A 26121-nucleotide genomic window follows, 5' to 3' on the forward strand; every position below is an offset into this window, starting at 1 on the left:
TATGTGTGTGTGTGTGTATATGTGTGTGTGTGTGTGTGTCTAAACAGACCTGCTGACAACACTCACACATCTTCCTCTTTCTCATACAAGTACAGTAATGCTTATGTGAGAACTGTATGTTCTTGCTCTTGTGGGTCTGTATGTTCTTGCTCTTGTGGGTACACAAATACATGTAGCGTCAGCTATCATTAGAAAATGGCATCTGAGAGCCTGTCAGTTTCCATTTCGCTGGCCCTGAGCTGAACCAATGTGGAATGGCTGTTTGCGCTTAGTCAACTCCTTTCTTTCCACCTCTTTGCACATCGTCTTGTCTTGTGCTTTCTAGTAAAACACTCCCCAGTGCCCAGAGGCAGTGAGTGGGGTGAAGAGTTTAAATTCCCTCAAGTTCATGAGTGCCACTGGCTTTCGTCGGTTAGTGGAACATAAAAATGTAATGTTTGTTTTTTATTATTCATGTCGTCATCAAGTTGTAGCTTTCATTCAGAATCATTCCCACGTTAAGAATGCAAATGCTAAAGATAAAGCTAATTGTTAACTTGCATGAGTTCTGAACACTTCAGACAGGTTTGTATCATTTCATTTCAAGTAGGATAGGTTATTTCTAGGTCTACGGTTCCAGAAATAGAAATCCAGTTCTTTTTCTACATAGGTGACTGACGGTTGGAGCATTTCCAGGGCTTGGATTGACATGAAGTTCTCGTGATTTAATCATCAGTACCAAAACAGAGCATAGCTGCGTTAGAAATATCTAGTTTTGTTTGATAAAGTCAAAAATACAAGCTTAGATACATAAAAACATAAGCAGAGACATTTACGACTCCAATATGCATCCAAAGACTGTTCTTAAAGGGTAACTACCATTTTTTTCAACCTGTACCCTATGTTTTTTGTGCCTAAGTGACTGATGGGAACAACAATCTTTGACATCGGTCCAGTATTAAGCGAGATCGCTGCAGTCGGCAGTGGCGAAACAAGCTACTATCTAAGTTAATAGGGCAATTGTCCAGCTTGTATTTACCTTCACAAAAGTGCTGTTTTGCCACTGACAGGCTCAGATTGATATTGTGTCTGACAACATTATGGTAAATATACCTTCAGAGATAGACTTTTTTAAAACCTCTTTGAGACCTTTCTGTTTAACCAGAAACAGCTCTGAAGTCTCTAGTACTAAACTCACCAGACTCCATTTAAAAAAACAATATTTTTAGCGTGTATAGAGCCAACATATTTTCACATGTAAATCGGTAAACTATATGTTTATTTCAACCAAAACTAGAGTTATGATGGTTGGAAAAGTGGAAAGAGAACCCAAAACGCTTTTCATAGTTTTATTTAGCTTCTGTCGACTTTCAATGAAGTGTATTTTAAGATGCTAAAATGACTGTCAGCAAACGCAATTTCACGGATGTTACTCTTACTCTTTAACAGAAAGGTCGACCTCCTTAGAAATCCTTTCCATAATGTTGTCAGACACTTAGAATATTAATCTGTCTGTCAGGGGCAAAACAAAAAAAAGAGAACTTTTGAAGGTAAATAAAAGCTAGACAATTGCCCTATTAACTTACATTGTAGCTGCAGCGATCTTGCTTACTGGACCAATTTCAAAGATTGTTGTTCCCGTCAGTCACTTACACACAAAAACATAGGAAAATATGGTCCAGGTAGAAAAAAAGGTAGTTATCCTTTAAATCCAGCATTGTAGCACTAACAAAGCACTCGCTTTGTAGAAACCTGATAAAACATTCTGTTGCTTAAATCACCTCACTTTCAGATTCTGAATTCCAGCAGCTCTGATTTGTGCCTCTGGCTTCTTCTCTATGTCATTGGCAGTTGAGGCTCATGGGTATTGTAGTATTTAGAGCCACTGGCCATGCCAAACTGACAGAAAAAAAAATGATTTTCCTTCTGTGTTTATGTGGAACATTGTGGATATAATAACAACAAAAGATAACGAGAAATAACAAAAAATGTAACGAGAATTAACAGTGTGAAACCAGCAGCTCCTCTGAATTTCAAATTGTAAAATAAAGTGCTGAATAATGAGAGGCCTGATACTGACTGCTAATAAAATGCTAATGCAAGAACTTCAAATTTATTGTGTTCATTATGATTATTAGGCACATTAGAGTCCTTTATCCTTTTAGCCTCATAAACACACTGTGGTAGCAAATATTTCTGCTAGCAAGGCAGGGAAACATCTGAATACAGTGGATTTAAACAGAATCATAATCCGTAGCCTGTGAAGCTCATTTTGCTGTGACATTAACCAGTTTAGGTGACGAGTCATTACATTCAAATCTTTGGTGGAGATAAAACTGCTTCACTTGGTGCTGAATGGACCTGAGTGAAGCTACAGCTGTGTGCACACTAATGCTAATCCAACAGTGCATAAAGTGCAGCGTCATCTCCCCTGTAATCTCACCGGCCTAACCCTCACCATGTGGGCAGTGAGAGGATGTGTGTCTGTTAGGGTTTAATATTTCCGTGTTACCTTCAAATTTAATGTCCCTCCTAAATGAAAATAACCAAGAAGTGGCGATTGCCAGAGTCAATTTTTCACTTGGCACCCAGGACAGCTAATGTGAAACTGAAGTGTGAGGGACGACATCTAAAAGAACTTTTTCAGGGAAAACATGTCTAATAATTGCTCTACTTCAAAAGTGAGAAATTTATGATCTTATTAAATAATGAATAAGTGCTCACTTTGCTGTCTTTGATCTGTGGTGACTGTAGTTTTGGAGTAAGAACACTGAATGCTAGCTTTTGATCCCTGTCATACAGTATATTGTATTGTCCCAGCCACAGCAGAGAGAATGTCACAGTGTTATCAATAATCCTCTTTGCACCAATGCTAAGTGCAGCAGTGAGGCTGATGCACAGCTTGTGTTGTTGTTGCTCTCCGTGTTCAGTCGTTGTTATCTTAGCAACAGGAGGAACTGCATTCTTAATATAAAACTAAGACATGCAGTGAACAAATCTGAACATGACCAACATTCCCAAACTAATTTGACTTCATTGTTTGAATGCTATACATTTGTCATTAATGCAGGTTGACTTCACCTGACTAGGTAGGCAGAGTGAGACAGAGAGACTGAGACTAAAAGAGACAGACAGAAAGAGAGAGAGGGAGGCATCCTTCCAAAGTGGTTCATTGCGTCATACATTATTGAGGCAGCTGTTGAATTATGCAAAGCTTTGATATTGATCCCAGGGCTTGCCATTACTGCAGTCTGAGGATAGAGAGAAAGTGAGTGAGAGTGAAGAAGACAGGGGATAAGTGAGGAAAAGAAAGATTGGAAACATAGGTAAAAGAGGAAGAGATGTACAGTATACTAGGAAAGGTACTAAGATAGAGATAAGAACGGTGAGATGGAAAGAAAAAAGACATGAAGAAAGAAAGGAGTGAATAATCCATTGAAAACAGAGTAAGAAAGAGATAAAGACACGCTGTGAGCCCCATATGGTGTATAACAACAAGAATAAAAAAGGTGAGCCCCTGTCTCTCAGAAGGAACAGAAGGAGACAGAGATGTTTAAAAATATATATATCATCTTTGGTGCTCCACACATCATAAACGGCTTCCCTGGAGGGCCAAAACATTAAACTTCGGCAGATACTAGCATTGTGTTGCACACAAGAACCTCTATCATATATCAAGCATGAAGTTGATCTCCAAGTGGCCTGGCTTGAATGCTGTTTTTGTTAGTGGGTGAAATGAGGAAAAACTCTTTACTATTCCGTGTTTAACTGCAACGAATGAGAGCTAATCCTGAAGGTAGAAACACAATCTGTCCTAATATGTTTGGCTTTGCATAGTGATTGATCAAATGAACATTTCCAGGTGGGGTAGTCAAGCAGAGAAAGGACAGCCTCAGTCTCAAAGTGAGATGTTTTTTCTTTGTCAAAATGTAAGTCTCCTTTTTAAATACTAGGAGCTCACTTGATCTGTTATTTTACTAAAAGCAGAAACCTAGAGAATAAAGTAGAGTTACGTTAACATGGTAAGAAAGTTTAAAGGGGATGCTTATCATTAAAGACAGCCTGCTAGTTAAATAGTATAGCGTAGTTTCTGTTGCCCCCATGAGGAATTCTAAGTTATGACAACAACACTGTCGGCGCATCCACATGACGCAAGCCTTCGGTGATCATGCAACACCCCCACCCCTCCTCCACGCAGTTGCTAGCGTTTATCTCATCAAATCAAGGAGGACATGGAGGATTAAAAAAACATGATGGACTCTTCAGAAGAGGTAATTATCTTGAAATTGTTGATGTCCTCTTCGTCTCCAAAGCTGAAAGCTGCTGTTGTCCTTTCTCAGAGGTGACATCATTCGAGCTTCTGTGCGCCAATGTGACCAGACTACACCATTTTGTAGACATAGCCATACTGAGAAATACAGAGCTGATAGGCTTAATTAGCTTTGTATCAACTCATTTGGCAATGGCTCGAATGTAACGGACGTTCATTAATATAAAATAGTTGCGCACTATAGCTTTAAGTAAACAATCACGTTTGTAATAGGAAAATAATAGTCATGGTGACAGGTGTGGTCAAAGATTTCCACAATACCATATGTTCCCGTATTAATAAAACACTGGCATTAACAAAAGAAACACAGAGGTCACTGTGTTAAGTTAAGACAAGAAAGGAAGCTTTATTTATTGAAGACTGTGCCTGCTTTGGTTATCTCTCTTAAACCTTGTGTGAGTATTAGCCTTTTTAGCAGGTAGAGTTTAACAAATTGGCTAAGCTAACTGGCTAATATTTGCTTGCTTGTTCGCTAAGTTAGCTAACTTATGAGCTAACGTTACTTCTGCTCCTACCTTAACTCAGCTATTTTCTAATGATTAGTCTTTTACTCACAAGTAACTGTGATAATGTGAGTTAAAGTGGGTTTGGCCAGCAGCGGAAATGTAACGGCAACTAAAATACTAGCTAACATAGCTAGCTAGCAAATGTTACCCAGCTACCCCTCATTAGGTTGTCTTGTCTCTACTATAGAACCCAATCTATGAATCAGCTGGGCCATTATGGTCACAGATATGCTGGCATATATGTCAGCTGATGAGTAACACAATAGCTGTAGAAAAACCCAAATTATGTTTAAGGTCATTTATGTAGCCTAGTTTGTCTACCAGATAGCACTGACATGTTTATTTTTCTACTGTGAAATGTCCCTTTCTGTACATATGTTGGTCACAAAAACGTTTCTTTATGTTTTAAAATTGAGTATCAATAGATTTATTGTTGTCTCAATATTGGTATTTGCCTAAAAAAAACAGTATCTGTCGTACTTTGGTCTGCTAGCAATGCAAAACCACATCTCACAAAATAAAGGAGCACAGTGATTTAACTGTTGACTATGACTCAGCCTTTAGTCCACCCCACAAATGCCCTGATTGTTTTGGTCGTTCCTCCTACAGCCATTCGTGAGCGGTACACCACACCTATTTGCACCACTTCACAAGATTCAAGGTGTGGGTAGTGGTGATGTGAAACCAGGCTAGCATTACTCTGTCTCTCTCTCTATCCATCTACAGATAGGACTAAGATGCTTTGTTGCCAGGACCAGGCAGAAAAGTATTTTCCTCTGGTTGAAACTGGTTGATCTGATCAGCTGACAGGTTTTATTCCAGTGACAAGGCAGATAGAGAGTTATATTAGGTGTGTGTGTGTGTGTGTGTGTGTGTGTGTGTGTGTGTGTCTGTGTCTGTGTCTGTGTCTGTGTGTGTTCAGGGTATTGTTAAACTGTTAGATGGATGGCAGTTGGTGCACTGTACTCGTGGCAATGTGGCAAAAAGTCAGCAACACGCAGAGCAAACACATGTACATACATGACAATACACAATGGCCAACAACAACACATATTAAGTACTTAACACAAAACATGCAAGAATTATTATATATAATAGCCAACAGAGCAAACACAATCGCAAAGACACACTCACAATACTGCTTACTGGAGTGTAAACATTTTCATCATTTACTTTTCTGATTACTTCTAAGCTTTTTTTATTACATACAGTGGTGGAGAAAGGTATAAAAGATTAGAGAATGTGTGAGAGAGAGGGTGGGCTGCTCTTGGTTGTCACATAACGTGACACTAATTCAACAACTCGATACAAACTTATCAGTGTTGTGGGCGGACATTATGCACACAGTGTCAGCATTAGGATTAAGCCTGTTTAGGTTAGACTGTTGTTTGTGCATTATATTTTACTCTTTAACTAGGACGACGTTGTATACTCCTTGAACAATGGGCCTTAACATGCTGCTGTAACAGCCTACTCTCTTCTGTGAAGGCTTTCCACAAGAGTTTGAAACCCATCTGCAGGGATTTGCTCTCATTCAGCCACAAGAGCATTAGCGAGGTCAGCCACAGATGTTTGGGCGATAAGACCTGACTCACTGTCGGCGTTCCAGTTCATCCTAAATGTGTTTGGATGGGTTTGAGGTTAGGGCTCTGTGCAGGCCAGTCAAGTTTTTCCACATCTAAATGTGAAAAAATATTTCTTTATTGACCTGGCTTTGTGCATGGAGACACTGTAATGTTGTAACAGGAAAATTCCTTCACTAAACTGTTCCCAACTATGTTTAAAGAGTAGTTTGTTGTATGCTGTTACATTAAGATTTACCTTAATTGGAATTAAGGTGGCTGGGCCAAACCAAACAGCCCCAGACCAAAACCATAATGGTATATTGACTGAGATGTCCACATACATTTTCCCATACAGTATACTTGTTTGAAGTATTTGTTGAACTATACTATGTATACTATACATAATATGACTTGCAAGTAATTTACCAACAAAGAGGGCAATTGCTGTAGGGCTCCAGACCCACAGAAGTCCAAGGCTCCAGGTTCACTATGTGGCAATTAATTTTAGTTAGTTAGTAGTTAGTGGGACATTTGTTTGTACTGCAACAATCTTAAGGTCCCATCTTGTAGAGGGGCCCTAAGTTAAAATGTAGTTTTAGGGCCTTTATTATTTCAGTTTCTATTGTCCTTACACAGTGCACATGTATACATTTGTTTTAACTGTGGGAGAAAGTAGGGGATCATTGGGGCCTGCTAGTTATTTGGGTCATGCTTGTAATGGTGCTTTTTGTCTCATTGGGCCCTGTTGCTGTCCCCCTGTCCCTAAATGTCATGACATTTGGTTTTGATAGTCTTGGTCCCCTGAGGTTGATTCCTAATGATTTTGGTGCATCCCTGATCTGTCTTGTAGTGCCACCATTAGGACAAAATGTATTGTTTTTTCATTCATTTCATCAAGACAAAATTAACTGTCCCAAGGCTGATTGAATTGTTAAGCGTTGGTAGATTGCATTATGTAGCTACCCTTACAGAGTAATGTTAAAACAATGTACTAAACTCCCTTTGGCCCTCTTTTACAGAAACTAAATATCAAAAAATCACTTTTATATTGTCATGAATAATGTGCCTGGTTAATTCCTTAGTTGTAGGCATAGACTGTATAATGTTAATTAATATTATACAGTCTATGGTTGTAGGCTAATCCTAGGTCAGGTCTACCCCTATGTTTCTAGAACAATTTTTTTGTTTGTGGTATTTGAATTATAGTTGCTGCCTAATTTATTAACTGCTGTGATGATTCTCATGGTGTCATTGTAAGCTACGATTGGCTGACAACATATGTTTTTATGAAGCGCTGTGAGATATGGTGCATAACACGCTCACTCACAGACAGACACACATACACAGCACAGAGCTGCTGTCTCTCTCCCTCTGCTTACAAAAGCAGTCCACCCACCCACACCGGCTTGGCAGTGAATGAGTTACTGCTGGTGCAGTGTGTGAGCCTGGTGCGCCCCTCCCTGGTTGGACCGCACGCCGCTGGTCGGCTGTCTGCAGACGGATGTTGCCGCAGCTCGACGCGCTGCGCTCCGCCACCAGGCTGTGTTCCTCTTCTAATGTTCCAACTCTCCTCCTCTTTCCTCCTGCCTCCGTCTGACGCGCATACGCGCGCACCCACACACACACACACACACACACACACACACACACACACATATATATATACACACACACACACACGCTCCTCTCCGGCTACTAGACACACAACTCTCCAGTAAAGTGGCTCTTCATCCATAACGGTACGTAAACTCTTTCTGAAATATCCCAACTGTATTGTTTTCCTGCCTTTTTGCGCGGAGTTGATTGCGACGGCAGGTTTCTTGAGTGGGATGCTGTGGAGCGAATGGTGCGTATTTTGCCTGTTTTTATTCTCCCAGGTCTGATTTTTCTCTCCTCTCCGCACAGACAAACAACTGAGTGCTAATCGGATTTCGTTCGTCTAAAATCATCTCCGCATCTAACATCCATGAACGAAACATTGACTTTTATGCGCAGTGTTTATGACAACGCGCAAAAGGAGAGAAATCTCTGGAAGTAATTAGGGCATGAGCCAGCATAAACTCGTTAAACTATCAATCTATAAAATCTACTTTGACATAAGAGGAGACGTGTATGGTTCAGACGGGATTTCAGCAAGTCCTTTCTTTATCCAAAGTAACAGGATTAATGCAGGACCATAGAACAGTAGGTGCCTATTTAACCTATGTTTGTGTGAAAATATACTGTATAGAGCCACACATTCAATTATATAGTGAATGAGCTTTTATGGAAAGGAGTGCAATCTCTACTTTTATCAATTAAATAATGATTAGAAAACCAAAAGATAAAAAGGTTTAAGGATGATATAGTGGATAGATAGATTGTCCTGTAACTGCAAGGACACAGATTGGATCCCCTAAATTAGCCTTTTTCTGCTCAGTCACTTAGCCTTTTTCTGCTCAGTCACTTTGAGTCGCTATGAATCACAGATGTGAGAAATACCTTACATGCAGGTGATGCGGATGAACTCAGTGCCCCCTACAGACAGACATGGAAAAAAACAAAAACCCAGTTCTGCGTTCATGGAGTCATTGCTATGGTTTCCAGCTGGCATGCTGGTAACGTAATGGGATGAAGTCAATCTCTGGCCTGTGTTTTGGTCCAGAGGAGGAAAAATGACCATGCAGGTTCAGACTTGTGCACAAAGAGGGGATAGAGACTGTTTGTGTTTGTGTGTGTGTGTGTGTGTGTGTGTGTGTGTGTGTGTGTGTGTGTGTGTGTGTGTGTGTGTGTGTGTGTGTGTGTGTGTGTGTGTGTGTGTGTGTGTGTGTGTGTGTGTGTGTGGGCGAGGGGGTAAATGTTTTGGTTGCGAAACAACCAGCCATCAATTTTACTCTAAAATAGATAGCCTAACTGTGTTATGTGATGATTCATTCATGCCGAGGATGTTGCCATTGCCATTGCGGTTAAACCATCTGTGTGTGTGTGTGTGTGTGTGTGTGTGTGTGTATGTGTGTGGGGGCTGTCTGTGAGATGACGATTGATGCCAAGAAAAGCTGTTATTTTTCAGTATTAGTCAGTATTCATCCTGCGTTATTGAGTAATCACCATCACTGCTCTAGTTTCCTGTATTGGTTTCTTGGGACTGGATGTTTCCAGTGACTCAGCAAAGGTGGTTTGACCCAGCCTGTGTGTGTGTGTGTGTGTGTGTGTGTGTGTGTGTGTGTCCCTGATCTGATTGACTGTCTGTCTGCTTGCCCGATTATTTTGGTTCTGTGATATAAACTGTGATTGTCTGCATGCAATCTCAGTAATTATTTGGCAGCATGTTAATCCCAACTTTAATTTTGGGATAAAATTGAGCCCTCAACTTCTATAATTATGTGTAGTAAAAGATTTCCTCTGATGTGCAACTTTGATTTCCGTTGATGCTGCATATCAGTCCATGACTGTTAATATATAATAAACAGAAACAGTTGTTTTTAAATTTGTATTAGTCATGTAGTCTGACTGTCAAGTTTAAATCTGATGACTTGAAAGACGAAGCCAGAGTACTTTAACATTCTGCTTGAGTTAAACTGGGCTAACTTGGCCTTGTCGAAGCGGCTGGACTGCTTTGTATGTGAATGTTGTCTTTGCCATGGATTTAATGTTACTATTTGTACCAAGGTAGTACATGTCCGCATTTATTTGAATTTGTGGCAAAACTAGTATTTTAGCGGATACATCTTTAATACTTCCTAGAGCAGAATCTGGGCCCTGCGTCATTCTGGGAATTTTTAGTTTACCAGGCTAAGTTTAGCCCTACTATCTGGCCTGCCATTGAATCAGCTTTTAGCAGCTCAGCTAACATTGCTGACTCACTTTTTGACATTTATTATCTAATATTATATTATATATATATAATAAATGTTATAGAAAAAAACTTAAAATGCATGGTTAAATTCCCCAGAGCAGTGACTGTGCTTCATAAACAGGCACTGCTGAAGTACCACTGAGCATGGCAACACTGTAATGACATACAATTAGCCTAGCTGTTTGGCCTACCAGTGAATCAACAGTTAGTTGCAGTAAGAGTGCTGAGTTGCCTCCCATGAATCAGTCCTCACATCCCACACTGACTACATAAATACAAGGTTTCTACATGAACTATAGGAAGTGCTGTGGACTAAGGATAAATAAATTGCTGTAGATAATTTGTCAAATCAAAAGGAAATGTCTTCAGTTTTCTATTTTCTTCTTCTTTTGATACCTTCTGGTTTTAGACGCTAACCAGTCATCCACCAGTTGTACTAGTCTTTTATCATAAAACAGAAATTCTATATTCATTAATATATCCTCATGAGTCTTTTTTTATAGCACAAAAGCATAATGGAGTTTTGAAACAGATATAGCCCTGGAGGGAGTGCTGATGCTGGTATGGTTTTTAGACTCTCTATAGCTCAAGACATTGACTCATGTTCCAGTTAATGGAGCAGCTGAAGCATAAAGGTTAGGGCATATTTTAAACCACAAGTCAGAAATCTCAATGGAGAAAATAAAATAAATGAATGAGTAGCTGTTATGTTTTATCAACATCTACTGATGAAGTGCCACTGAGCCGAGCATCAAATTCACAACTGCTACATCTGGGCCAAATCAAAAGGTTACTGCTGTTTCTGGACAAACAGGTACAAAGAAAATATGACAATACTATTATATTACCTACTGTAGAAGTGTTTTTTTTTTTTTTTTTAAAGCTGCATACCATCCAGGGCTTGGCAATATATCGATAATATATCGATATCAATATATTAGGCTAGATATCGTCTTAAATTTTGGATATCATAATATTGTAATATGACACAAGTGTTGTCTTTTCCTGGTTTTAAAGGCTGCATTACAGTAAAGTAATGTAATGTTCTGAATTTACCAGACTGTTCTAGCTTTTCTATTATTTGCCTTTACCCACTTAGTCATTATATCCACGGTATTGATCATTAATTATCACAAATTCCTTTGTGTAAATATTTTGTGAAGGCACCAATTGTCAACCCTACAATATTGTCGCAATATTGATATTGAGGTATTTGGTCTAAAATATTGTGATATTTGAATTTCTCCATATCGCCCAGCTCTAATACCATCTAAAAAAAAATGAGTTCAAAGTATTCATATCCACGCATCACAGTAATACATTTCTGGGGGAAAAAAATTGAAATTAAACTTTTAAACTTAAAACGAATGTCCTTTAAAAAAAACTACCATTAAGGGTTTTATAATAAAGTGTTGCTACCTGCAATGCATTAAAAGCTAATATGAAGGGATAATCATGTAACGTTATTAATGAATCACTGAGGGGAGAGTTGTCTTTTCTCCTGCCCCTCTCAGGTCAAAGGTCAGGGTCAGCTGGAAATCAGCTGTCCTGAAACAGGTGGGTCATTTGTCTGTTTGCTCTTCAGCATTGCAGGTGTTTGACGACATGGATCTGCTTAGGGACCCAGGTACAGACTAAGACTGCAACTAATGGTTAATCTACTGATTGTTATTATTATCTTTTTGACTCATTGATCAATCATTTGGTCTACAAAATAGCTTTTTTGTCTGACCAACACTCCAAAACCCAAAGATATTCAGTTTACCATCGCATAAGACAAAGAGAAGCAGCATATCCTCACAATGTAGAAGCAGGAAGAAAGGATTGTTTGTTTGAAAATTGACTTTAACAACTAATCGATTATCAATATAGTTGCTAATTATTTTATCGGTTAATCAACTAATGACGTTCCATCATGTGTTCTGACTTTATCCTGTTACTATTCCACCAAAATTTGCCTCATCCGACTCAACCACATCAACTCAAATCACTAACTCTTGGCTACTCAAGAAGGTGCTTATTTGTTAAACTGCAAGGATTTTGGATTGTTGATGGAGAGACAATAAACCAAACTCGCTCTTAGATTAGCAGCTTAATAGGGCATAGACCTTCTTTAGATTAGTTCATTGATAGAAATACACACACACACACAAACACATACCTCCATCCCATTTAATATATCTTAATTGTTTTAACCACTGAACATTATAAAGCACCCAAAGCTGTTATGAGTCCCTGAGCACCACTTGGCAAAGCCTGAGTTGCAGACCACTCTGTACTTCATTAGGTCGTCTTATTAAAGTATTAGCCGTCTTATGTCACTGAATAAAAGCTTGAATGCTAATGAAACATTAGATGGCTTTCTAATAAGTGGCCAACTTGATAATAATAATGCAGTTGGAGGGCAGCGCTTGAAATCGGCTTGAACCAGCTTCTCTCGCATTCCAGCTGGACTTTGAGCGATCCTTTTGGGTCAGTGAATTGATGAAAAAGACTGTTGTTGCCTTTTTCTGCATGTAACAAAGTCAAGTGATCAGCTAATGCAGCTTTAGGTCACTGCTTTACCACCACTACTTCTACTTCTATCACTGCCAACTTGGTGCGACGTTTCTTTTCCCCCCCACACCTGTCTCACAAAGCAAATTGTCCAGTTGCCATTATCTGCTCTCCGCAGGCCCAGCAGGGTAGTCATGTTGTAGGAGAGGCAGACGTCTAGCAGGAAAGTCGTGGCTTTGATGCCACCTTCCATCAACAGCAACGTTTTTTGGGGGGACGGACACTGACTCCCTGCCTGCTCAGTTCAGATAAGAGCATCAGCTTAATGGCGAAATGTAGTTCAGAGACACCAGGAGTGTGTTGAATTGTAAGATGGACTGGGAGAACATTATAAAGCCGATGCAGGAAACTGGCCTAACTATGCCTCGGCTCATTTCCTTGACAAAACCTGTCTGCACTGTGTAGACTATGTCCAAAAAAATATTTTTGGCTCATCCAACAAACGCTGGCAAACTAATATACCACCAAAAAGTTATTTTTAGTTCAGTTATTTTAATTAAAATATACCATACCAGCTGTGCCATTTAAAACATACCATGTTTTGACGGTATTGGATATATGTTTCCCTTATATGTTTTGTCTCTATGTGCATTCGTCATTTTACACATTTTCAGTGCTGTTATGTGTGTAGAATCAGTTAATGTGATTCATGTAGAGATGAGAATAGATTAGCGATTTAACTCAAAACTTGCTCAAGATACATATTTTAGTTGGACATATATTTTTCTACCTTTTTGGTGGCCTCACAGATGCTTTGTATTGCCAACTTGGCTCATGTAAGTAGTGCTTAGTTTAATTTAGTAGTACAGTACAACAGTAGCTTGAAAATGACCACACAACTTTATGTAGACGGACGCTAGCAGCTCTATGGATGGCAGTGTCAATGGTCAGTCCACCACCTTTGTAAAGGACTGAAATATCTTAACAGATAGATTGCCATAAAACGTTTTGCAGACATTCATGGTTCCCAGACGATAAATCCTAATGACTTTGGATTAATTAGTCTCGCTTTGCCAGACCCTCCTCCAAAGCACGTTGGAGGAGCGTCTGGCTACTCCACACAGCATTCGGGGAGGGGGGAAAATGTGCTTTGGTTTATTGGCATTCATAAACTAATTAATTTATTGGCAAATCCGGCGGATTTTCCGGCCGCAACAGAGCAATCCCGGAAGTGGAATGTCAAGGATATAGACTAGGATTCATTGACTTTTCCTCCAGTGCAACCATGACGTTGACATTTGTGGTTTTGAGTGAAATATCTCGTCAACTATAAGATAGATTGCCATGGAATTTGGCACACACATTCAAGTCCTCCACAGGATGAATTGTTATATCTTTGGTGAACCTGTAACCTTTCCATCAGGTCAGATTTTTAATTTGTCCAATACTTTGTTTTTTGACCTGCAAAACTAAGGACACTCCCATTCGCCTCAGTCGTACTTTGTATTCAGTGCTTATTTGCAAATGTTAGCGTGCTAATAAGATAAACTGAGATGGTGAACATGGTAAACATTATAACTGCTTAACATCAGCATGGTAGCTTTGTCATTGTGCGCATGTTGGCATCAGGGGCGTGGCACAAAATTCAGGACCCTGCACACAGGCATCCTATATGGGCCCCTCCCCACATCCACGGCTATCCATTACCTTACCTTTGTGGGCCCCCTTCTCACATGAGGGCCCTATATACTCAGTCCACTTTTTTCCCCCAGTCCGATGCGCCTGGTCGGCATGCTGGCATTAGCATTAGCATTAAGCTCAAAGCATCTGAGTGCCAAAGTGCAGCTTCACAGTTGTTGTTGTTATAGGATCACTGTTTTGCTTTGATTTAATTGGCTCACAGTCAGAGAGAGTGTACATTGATCAACGTAGACAAAGTTACTGTCATAATGTAGCTGCCTATCAGAGTTTAAACACCATTTAAATGGTGTTAATTTGAGATCCTGATTGTGATGTCGGCTATCTGCATTTCCAATAATATATGTTGGCTTTTTTCATCATCTCATCTCATGAATTAATATTATACTGTACTGTATATGTACAGTATGCTTTATATTTAGAGTGTGACAGCAGTACATCAGTTCCTGATCACTGCTATATGATCATTCAGTAGCTAGCTACATATATGTATTCATATTTTTGTTAAAATTCAGTTTTTTAGGTCTTAATTTATTTGGTAGTGCATTCTAGACCTTCCTCTGCTATTGGGTCACCCCACCTTCAGGAATAGATGACCTGCCTGTAATATTTTAGCTTTCAAAGGACAGTTTCAGTGTTCCATTTTTAACTGCTGTGTCAGACGAAACACTGTAGTACATACTAGTATTTTTGGGGGCATGAAAATTGTCATTAACATGCAAAACATCATTACAAAACACTGGCTCGCAGTCATAAATATTGGTACTGACTCTTATAAAGCCTCATTGGTCAAACCCTTGCGAGGTGTACCTTTGTCAGAGCAACAGCATCTTGATCATTTCTGCGTAATTTGTCACAATATAGTTAATCCTGTCTCCCCGCGATATTAATAGTGCTAGTTACATAAATATCAAGCAGGCACAAATCACAATCACGGCCACGTAAAACTTAAATGTCTGTAGATTATTTTGGCTTCGACAGAGGAGGAGTACAAAGAGAACGGCTACTGAAGCGAGAGTCTCAGGACTTGTCGATAATAATGGAGAGAAAAGAGGGGAGGTTCTGGCTCGGAGAATGCAGCAGTGAGCAGTCTTTGTTTCGCACCTCCCTGTTTGCTCTGCTGCTCAGCTAGCTCTCCCTGCTGTCTGTGTGTGTGTGTGTGTGTGTGTGTGTGTGTGTGTGTGTGTGTGTGTGTGAGAGAGAGAGAGATAGAGAGAGAGAGATAATGTACAGATATGCAGAAAATAGCCATGCTGTGTTGTATTATATTTATGTAAAAAGACTGTTTCAACTCTTCTGCAGACCAATGCGACGAACTCCTTCACCCCACCCTCCGTTCTCCAAATACCCCCTGCTGAAATTCGGGTCCCTGTTTTTCTGACGAGAATATAATCCGAGTTCTTTAAGTTCTTAAACATACAGCCACTAGTCAGTAGATCAGAAACAGGGACACACAGGGTTAAAAAAAACTAATGTTTTTGTTAAATTTCTCTCTTTTTCCTTCTACTCCCCTGGGTTATAGAGCAGAAATAGAGAGAGGTGGATAGATGTAAGAACTGAAAGAGTGTAAGGAACATCATTATGCAGCTTTTTTTTTTGGAATGGAGAGCGAGAAGACTTAGTGAAAGCTGAAAAGATTGAAGAGTCTGAATGACAAAGCAAGAAAAAGAGGGAAAGAAGATGGTCTTAGTCAAAATGGAGAAAAAAAATGAAAAAAGGACTAACAACAGTACGAATTGACTGCCTGACAAACATATTGAACCAAGGCAGAACGACAATGACTAACACAGACAGACAGGCATAGACACACAAGACAGGACAAAGAGAGAGTAGTCACACTGCAGGCAGGCAATTCATGCTGATGGCAGCCATATTGGGCTCGGAGTGCGGAGGTGCTGCCTCAGTGTCTGCCGTTGTTCCACTCCACCCTCAAAGGGGAAGAGTAGCAGTAAACATTGATCCCTCCATCAGGAGTTGTTCCCAGAGGACCCCAACCTCCATCCCCTGACAGACAGCGGTGCCACCGTGTATCCAATGTGCCTGACACACCCAGACTCTAAAAGGATGGACCTCAGCAAGCCAAGCAACATATAGGCAGTGTGAATGCGAACCTTGTTAGCTATTTGCAACACATGCTGCATTTAGCCAAAACTTCTTTGGAAGAGAAAATAACAGCAAATGGCTAAATATTTACCCAAACTATCATCCTTGTTCAAGTTTTACTCACCACACTTGCTGTATTTAAGCGTGCGCACAGTTTCCAGTTTTTCCAGATTTTCTGACTGCTACTATCTAATTGTTTCTTGCCCTGTCTGGGTTCATTGTAGCAATGTCACCATGTTTTCAGATCTCAGCGATTTCTTTGGTGTTATCATAACTGATGGCTACATCTAAGAAGGAGCCAAGTCAAGCATCAGTGATCATTCTTGTAAAAGAGATTGTAATCTCAATGTGATTCTTTTTCCTGGTGAAATAAAGGTAAAATAAAAAAATTTAAAAAATAAAAATTCTTGACCTTTAGAAATAGCAGTAAGACAAACAATCCCAACTCAAGGTCTATAAACTCAAAAGTTCAGCATCGATGTTCAGTCTTGGAGATAATATTTCGACAAAACAGTCCAGACTCGAAGTTAACTTACAGTATTAGCTTTGTTCAGGATGGAGTATGAGACCCAAGTCGAGTTATTCTTTAACATCAGCATTTATTTATTTAAAAAAAATCTGTAATATTGTTGGTCTCTGCCCTTCTCAATTAAAGAGAGACAGCACTCTGCACTGATGTACAATTCAACTCAGAAATACAAAATTGTAGCTGCTCTGCTAGCATATTTTTCCATTGTGGTTTCTAGTTTTCAGTTTTTGAATGCTAGAAAATAAATGTTATACCTTTTGGTAAACATAAGGTGTTCACATTTTCCAACCTTCATGGGAATGTGAAACAGAAGCAAGGCTTTGTCCCTCTTTAGACCAGAATGTAATGCTTAAACAAGATATATTGTTATCACTGTAGAGCTAAAATGTGTATATTCTTTCCTGGAGGTTGTTGAAAGGTATTCTGGTACAGTAAATGTAGAAAAATAGGTTAGGATTATGGTGCATGATGCAAGCTGAAGGGAAGCGAGGTCACCCAAAAATGTAAATCATTCATCACAAATTAATAACTCCTTTGATAAAGTTTAAGATGCCACAGAAAAATGTTTTAACTGCTTTCATTTTATGGAGTTGCTGGGCTTGAAGTGAACACAACAGGCAGCGAGTACTCATTAGATAAAACACTGTCCGTGTGTAAAATATTACAAAGCTTAACCTGAGGACCTTCATCTTGCTGAACATAGCAGGTTTGAATGTGCTCTGCAACCAAGAGATGCAAATGAGGAGAGAGACAATATCTAATGAGGAGACAGTGTCCATGGTAACCTGTCCTTCACTTAGCCCTGTTGTAATGTGAAATAACTTCTCTGGTTTGTTATGTGCTGTGACAAACCTGAGAAGTTATTTCACATTACATTTTTACTTTTTACACAAAAGTCTTAGAGTAGCTTAGGCCTTCACAAGTCTTTATTAGTGGGGTTTTGTCTAAATAAGGGTTACGTTTTTCAAATATTAAAAACCTAATTTTGTAATTCAAATATTCAAATCCTTCTGCAGACTTTTAAACCTGCAAACAGAACAGCTGATTGAAAAACATCCACCATGCCAAGCTGGATAGTCCTGAAATAGGCCTGTGTGCACGTTGATCCAAATCTAGTAGCTGAGCCCAGAAAGGAATTGGAACACGCAGCTTTTTTTTTTTTTTTCTTCTTTAACAGAATTATTACTTTGAATTGAATGCAGCCAATACATATTAGTGAAAGCTGAAGCTGTGTGCTTCAGTTTCCTTTTGAGCTCGACTAGTCATAGATTTGGATCTACATTGGCTTGTGCTTCTCTGAGAGCCTCTACTGCAAGGTATGGTGCTGTAATCACAGTATCGCCATTCAATTCAATTTATTTTATTTACAGTATCAAATCATAATTCAAATAGAGAAGCTCCTGTATAATATTAGACTGGATCAGCAAAGCCACGTATCTATAAGGCTGTTGTTTCTGATAAGCTGTTATTACCAAGCGACCAGCCAGTAACTTGAACCGGCATGCTGGCAGTTTTAAAGCCACCTTAAGCTGAGAGTAAATCCCTGAGGGCCAATGCCTCTTACCCAGGAGCCGCTGCAGAAAAATCTCCAAACAAATAGTAGTCTATCTGCAGCCAATTTAACAGCCTGTGACTTCTAAATGGCATTTTTTTTCACCTCTCCATTCCCATTTTTTCTTCCTCGAGCTTGTGATCTCTCGAGTCTGTCAAGGGAGGAAAGCTTCTTCTCTCCCTTTTCCATTGCTTTGGGGTTTGCCACCTTGAGGTATTGAACATCTTGTCGTTGTGTGAGGGAAGGTCACTCTCTTATTTTTCTGTCGTCCCCCTCGCCTGCATGTCTCTGATCCAGAGACCCTGTCTTGTGTCGGTCACCATGATGAATGAGACGTCCCTGCTCGTCAACATATTGCTGACAACCACTTCATAATCATTATAGCTCTCTCTTGACACCGCAAGACCTCAGTGAGGAATGTCCTTTTAAAAAAATAAATAAGATGTGGGCATGTGAGTGTGTGTGGGGGTGTTTATGTCAGTGCTTCATGGTGAAAAATAAGCTGCAAGAAAATCTTAAATTTGCATAACTTATTTCTTCTTTTAGGCAAAATTGTGAGTAAAATGTTGTCAAGTTTACACGCTGCTGTGTTTGTTACTCTTGCTTGTGTTGTATAGTAGACAAGCACCACCACGCTACGTGGGACAGTCTTTCAACACTATAGCAAGACAACACAGATCAGCATAATTTCACTTTAGAGTAATAAAGCATTCACACATTGATGTTTTCACTTCCTATTAAAACACAGCACATACCCATTAATAGGAAACTGTACAAATTAGAATTAGAATGTATTTATTCTCATAAAAAAATACTAACAACACTTTCAGAAACATAAGAAAAGTAAAAATAAATTGGGTTACACTTGACGTGATAATATATACCCTTCAAAATATAAGTGTCTCTTTGTAAGGCGCAGCAACATACACACTGCGCCACACAAGCTCATTTGGGACAAATAACGCAGACAAGTCTGAATGTGACTTCTTGTTCTAGATACAGCCTGAACACAAAAGGCTCATTACTGTGGGTATTTATACTGTTGGACAGTGAGGGCAAATGTTTGGGGTGGCCTGAAAAAGATGTTCTGACACATTTTAGTGTGATGTTTTGGCAGTGTGTGTGTGTGTGTGTGTGTGTGTGTGTGTGTGTGTGTGTGTGTGTGTGTGTGTGTGTTTGGGTTTGTGTTTGAATTTAGACTGCTTTCAGTGCCACTTTAGGCCTTTAGACAGTGGGAAGGGAGCACAGGGGGCAGCAGTGATGTCATGGTTGGCACTCTGTGGACCGGACTCTAAAAGACGGTGACACTTTGCCAATATCCTGCTGCTGCCTTTTTCTAGCAGCAACTCTTGCGTTTTAATGCTTTTCCTTACTCTCAGGGTGGTCAGTCACTCCGATTATATTCTCTTCTGCTCCTATACAGTTTTTTATTTATTTTTTATTTTACAGTCTTTCAACAAACTGGTTTATTAGAAATGACAATCATTACTTCAAGTACATCAACAAACACAGTGTTAATCTAAAGCTGGGTGTGTATATGTTTGTGTGTTTAAACTATGCCATCACACTATCATTGATCCTTAATTTTTAATGCAGCATATGCAAATATATCTTCACTTAATGTTCTATCTGGGCCACAGCTTCATAAAAAACTAACATGCTTTTTTAACTGCAAAACAGGATATTTTTAGTATTTTAATTGGTCATGTAATTCAGACAATTTTTGGTAAATATTTTTTTCATTTCTAGTTCTACTGTAGTCGATATTTTTATCTAACATTTAATTATAGTTTGAGAGTTTTTAGTTTTCCTTGATGGTATGAATGCCATTTCAAAGTCTTTTCCTCAAAAACAAGAATAAAGTTATGTTGGGCATGCAGTTAGAATAGCCTGACCAATACTTGGTTTTTGAGGCCGGTATTTAGATTGATATTTGAAGGTTTCATTAAATCTAATCATATCAGTCAATATTCATTTTTATGCTTAAACATTGTTTTTTTTGTTAAGAAAACCCTGAAATGTGGTTATTTAAAAATCGCGACCATGATGATACTGAGTGGGACATTTTATAGTTGAAAAATAAACTTGTCAGTGCACTCTGGGAGAGGAATTATGTAATGAAGACAATGTGTTTTAAATTACCTCAAACATATCTATTTCTGTACTGACATTTTTTTTATTTATATATCTTGTTATCAAGCCAATATCAGCCAATATATCTGTTTTAGAAAATACTCACATTTATGAATAGTTAATATCTGCAACGTCAGTCCAAAACTATTGGTGTCAGACATTAATGTTCATGTGAGTGTGTGTGTGTGTGTGTGTGTGTGTGTGTGTGTGTGTGTGCCTGAATGATAGACTTGCAAAGGGAGCTCAGAGGCCCTTCAAGGAGCGGACGAATAGGTGGAGATTGGAATGGCTGATGTAATAGAAGTTGAACTAGCTTAGGTCTGCCACAAAATACTTACTGAAATACCAAAGAGCTCTGGCTCTTTTATCGACACATCCTTGCCCTCTATCTTCTCATCTTCTTCTTATTGATTCCTCTCTTCTAATGTGTCAGACATGAGGATAGTGAGCTAATACTTCAGCCCTGAGTTAAATCAGGTGAAATAAAGTTCTACTGAAAAGACTGGAGAAGTTAGTTAAGTACTTTGCAGTCAGTTGGCTTTCCTCTTTCTCTTTATCTCCTTGTTCACACGGTAATGACTCATGTGCTAGTAATGAGTCGGAGCTATTTAAGAACCCAATTTGAAGTTGTGAGAACAAACCTTTCAACCAAATCATTTGATGCTTTGTTGGTACATCAACATCTCAATTGTAACATCATCATATACAAATGTGTATCTTTGTTTTTTGTGTCTCTTATTGCAGCTTTTGAATTTTAATTTTCAGAAGTACAAATAAATATGACTAAATCTAAACTAATTAAACTAAACTAGACCCATTTAGGGTGAATTGCTGGAAAGCGTGAGCACACTTGTTGCTTTAATAGTAGGTTTAAATAAATGTTTTAATAAATGAAAGAAGAGCTTGATCAGTCTTAATCACTCCCTTGGAGCTATCCTTCACAGTGTCCTTGCAGCAATAACAGTTAAACCTTATTTACAGGTTTACATTTATCAGGTTTTTGTTGGATGTTTTCAGATGTGTCCTACTTTCAAAGTGCTTGTTTTTAAGGTGCAATTTACTAGTTTGACTCACACATATCCCAAGCAAGCCAGTTGTATTACAGTTACCACCATGCTGGCCGAGTACATTAACAATAGATCATTTATCAGCAACAATTTGCCAAGATTAGCTTTGTGATCTGAGACAAGAGGGACGGAGGTTTTTCTTTTCTTTTTTGAGATACGATACACTTTAACTGATTTTTGAAGGTTTTGCAGAGGTTTGGATATCTAGTCACTCATTAAACCAACATTGCACTTGACTCTACAAGATGCCACTGAGGTTTTACTGCATCGTACATCAAAGTTAAGTGCAATCTGTTTTGTTGAGTACCTCTGACACATACATATCCCACTCCGTATGTGGATAAACGACAATTAGTTATCTCGAGAGCCAAGACTAACTTCTTAAGACATACAGTTACGCACAGGGCTTCTGTAGAATGGAACAAGTTGCCAAACAGTATCAAAGAATCAAAAAGTGTTTTACACTTTTAAAAAACAAATGCAGGTGTACCTTAAGCAGACTGAATACATACACATTTTTCTATCTGATGTTGTCTTAGTTTTCATGAATTTTACGGATTGGTTGTGTAGTTAAATGGAGCTGTATTGTAATTATTATTTGTTATTCGTCTGTGCTTATTTGACACATTCTTTCCCTTTTTTGTGTTTATATTATTTGAACCATTTATTGATATCTCTGATAGCTGTGTCTTTTATTGTAGTATTAATGTTTTATTTGGACATTTTTAATGTGTGGACCCCATGAAGATTAGTAACTTCTTTGGCAGAAGCTAATGGGTATCCAATAAAGCAAACAAATAAACCTTAAGGCCTCAATGAACACGTTTCGGACATTTCCTATCAATTCTTTTGACCGATTAGAGTAGATACCGGATACATATGTATTTTTTTTTTCTCTTTTCCTAGAAAGAGAGAGAGAGAGAGAGAGAGAGAGAGAGAGAGAAAGAGAGAGAGAGAGAGAGAGAGAGACACTATTAGCTAACTATAACTGGCATAAAGGCTTTAGCTGTCTTAGCAGCCCAAACATGCAGTGCTGCCAAATCACAGGACCAGGATTAGCATCAGGAACTAAGACTCTGGCTTTCTGTTGCTGTTGTGTGCTCCTTGGACCAAAATCACTAATGACAGTGATTTTGGTCCAAGGAGCAAGTTTGTGTTCTGGAGGTTACTTGGGGTGGATTTAGTCATTTCGGCATAAGAAGTTACATAATCTACAACTATCGAGGGTAGATTATAGGGGCTGAGGTAGTCATAGTTATGCAAAGATTATAATTTCAGTAGACAACAGGTAGCAAACATGGCAGGCAGACAACTAAATATCATTACATAAGAGTACGCTAATTCATCAGTATACCTTCCATATTTTATTTATGCACAACTTAATATAAAAACTGTTTACACCAGTGAAAACATTGGGATGATCTGACATATTTTAGAGTAACAGGACCTGTATTTTATTGGTCTGCAATGCAGACTTCAGCAGTGACTCAGCAATGATTTGACACTTTTAGACAAAAACAAATAAAGAGTTGATATATGGCTTTACTGGTGTGTGAAGATGAGGTTGGAGACAATCCGGTCGGTACTGGCATCTTTAATTTTCTAACCCACTTCACACCACTTTATCTCTAAGCTCAGACAATAGTTCTCAGTCTGAAAGAAGGAATGAGCTCACATTAGGTAAATGAGATTAAGAACAGGGTAATAACTTTTTGATGTCAGCTTTCATCAGCCTCTGTTGATCTGACTTGTATGCGTTATTACCCCGCTCATTACTTGACTTAATTTTACTTGATTCACGTTTAACAGAAAACAAGGCCAGAGTTACAGCAAAATGGATATTTGGTAGGGCTGCAAATAAGAATTATTTTCATTTCATTTCAGTGAATCTATAGAAATGCAGTATATAGATGTTAAACAAAATCATCTAAGCTCAAAGGTTCACTTACCAGAGCTTTGAAACCACATCTGACGGTCTAGATCAGCAAATGCAGCAGGCGTGTCAGGATGTAAAGGATGGTTCAGGGTCCTGCTAGATAAACCTGTTCATGGATGGTCTTTGACGCAGGATCTGAATGTCCTTCTTGATCTTTCTCTGGCCGTCCTCTGACTCCTTAAGGCCCAGACACACAGAGCCGACGCCAAACGTCGGCAGAAAAACATCTCCCCAAATTGGTCAAAAAAGTGCCTCGGAACACACCAAAGCGACAAGACGTAATATGTCTCCATAACAGCAGGCGGTGCTAATCTGTATTGTCGCCCAAAAATGAAAACCGGCAGCTGATTGGACGAACGCGTCACGTGGGTCTTGTTTCTCCGGAAATTCAAAGCCAGACTGTCATGGCGGCTTGTTCAGAATACAATCTCATATTGTACTAAAATAGTTCACCGAAACGTGTTTCTGAAAACATTTTAAGCAAGAAATAGACCATGCAGTTGCAGTTGTCTTCATTTCAGATCAACAAAGGTCAGTTTAAAAGATTTTCGTCAGATTTTGAGAGACCTAGAGACTCATTCCGCTTCCCGTTTCCCGGTTAGCATTCTACCAATCAGATGGGTCATTTGAGTCCGACTGCCGGCAGTGCCCGCCCCACCGATTATACATGTAAAATTGGCCAAAATGAAGGACGACGGCCCCTCGGACGGACGACGGCACGGAACACACCGAACAGACTCAAGTAACTGACCTCGCCAGACTGTCCGACGGCCGATTATTGGCTCTGTGTGTCCGGGCCTTTACATACAGTAGTGTTCGCCACACCACTCCAGACTTCCCTTAAGGTATTGTCCTGTCTTTAGGGTGTACCAGCAGAGATCTTAAGGTGTGAAATGTTTTGTGGTAAGTGCTAAATCCTTGAGACATGAAAACTCTTGCTAGACAGCTGAGTGTGTCTGATGCTCATCGTTCGCTCCTTGTAGCTTGAGTTTATTTATTTTTTCATTTGGATTAGATTTTTTTTTATTTTTATTTTTTTTTATATACACTGTTCCCTACAACATTTTGTTGTTTCATTCATTAGTTGTATTCTAAACAAATAAAAAAATAATGTCAATGTTAGTTGAGCCCAAACTGGCATCCTAAGAGCCAAATTCTTTTATTTTACGGTTGAATAATTCTGAGAAAGATGAGAATGAGACGACCAAGATATGACTACAAATCAAATATAATGTATATACTTACACTAAAACAAACGCAAGTTTATATCCAGCATATAAAATTCACACCACGCCTCGAGTGTGTGGCTATTTTCTGCTGTCATTAATGTGACGTATTTACCAAATATTGCCTAAAGTCGCAACAATTCTCAAAAAGGAATGGGTTTCTTTTGATTTAAACATGTTTTTAACAAAAAAACAAAACAAAGGCCATATATATATATATATATATATATATATATATATATATGTTTCATATATAAGGCTATTTCTTTGAACCACGTAAAAGTGGAAGGTCTTCTGTGTTATACATCTGATTCATTTACTGCAAGCAGTTAAGGCCATTTTGATCAATTGTGCTTTATATCTTATATCCAGAGGCAGTACCGATGTGTGCCCTTGTAGGAAAAGTCAGGCTAAGCAAAGTATATCAACCCCATTTTTTCGCTAATCGACTAATCATATTAGCTGTAACAATTAACCTTTTCTCTGCAGTGGCCGATGCTAGAAATTTGCATTATAACAACATTAAATGCCTTGACCTTGTTTGCATGTGTGTGCTGACGTGGATGGCTTTCATAGCATAATACTATCCACCATCAAGCTCATTGGTTTTATATTTAGAACAGGATGATGGCTGTCTGTCTGACATTACATTAGAATTATGAGTTTTACAGTTGAAAGAGGAGCTGTCCTTGGTACTGAAACTAAGCTCTGAAACACTGATCTTATGCTGTTATAACATCGGTTGTGAGTTTACATTCAAAGTTTGGTTTCCACTTTGAATATTACAACTTGCTAAACTGAATATTAACTGCAGTTAAATACTGCATATTAAACTGTATTAGTCTGTCTCCCTAGAAGTAGCTACCGCTTGTTTTACATGTTCCTTGAACCCTCTCACCATCCCACTTACCACTGTAAATGTGGAACATGCTATCTGGAGCAGTGCAGTGGCTGGGCCTCGGTCCATCAGTGCTCCGTTTTAGTTGCCTTTAAACAGAGCGTTCTCGTTTTGGGAGTTCAGACGTGGATATTTATATCAAACAGGTCAGCTGAGGAAGAGCCGGAATGAGCAGAAACACTGAGTTCTGTTTGACAAATGACCTTCCTTCCTCTGGGCATCGCAGTTATGAGCAGAGTCGTGCAAAGACCGAGGGGGAGTAAAGAGT

General features: G+C 39.0%; 1 protein-coding gene and 1 long non-coding RNA gene across 9 annotated transcripts in view; both read left to right on the top strand.

The window, feature by feature from the left end:
• On the top strand, nt 1-24366 carry LOC116060320. Of its 3 annotated transcripts, none has more exons than XR_004897896.1 (4): nt 1-11; nt 7733-7739; nt 19009-19012; nt 24236-24366. It is a non-coding gene; the product is annotated as an uncharacterized LOC116060320 (long non-coding RNA). The 3 variants fall into 3 exon arrangements; XR_004897897.1 differs by lacking the exon at nt 7733-7739 and adding an exon at nt 16351-16357; XR_004897895.1 differs by lacking the exons at nt 1-11; nt 7733-7739 and adding exons at nt 15139-15572; nt 16351-16357.
• The window catches only part of map1ab (microtubule-associated protein 1Ab), a 76954-nt gene that overhangs the window by 21252 nt on the left and 29581 nt on the right, over nt 1-26121 (top strand). The window contains exon 1 of one of the 6 annotated variants that reach the window (XM_036003336.1): nt 7861-8119. The exons of the other annotated variants lie outside the window; for them this stretch is intronic. The gene's annotated coding sequence lies outside the window, so the exon portion shown is untranslated. Of the gene's footprint in view, nt 1-7860; nt 8120-26121 lie in introns of those variants that run through there. 6 annotated transcript variants of the gene reach the window in all.

The sequence above is a fragment of the Sander lucioperca genome, chromosome 7, assembly GCF_008315115.2.
Source record: "Sander lucioperca isolate FBNREF2018 chromosome 7, SLUC_FBN_1.2, whole genome shotgun sequence".
In the NCBI taxonomy this organism is placed as follows: domain Eukaryota; kingdom Metazoa; phylum Chordata; class Actinopteri; order Perciformes; family Percidae; genus Sander; species Sander lucioperca.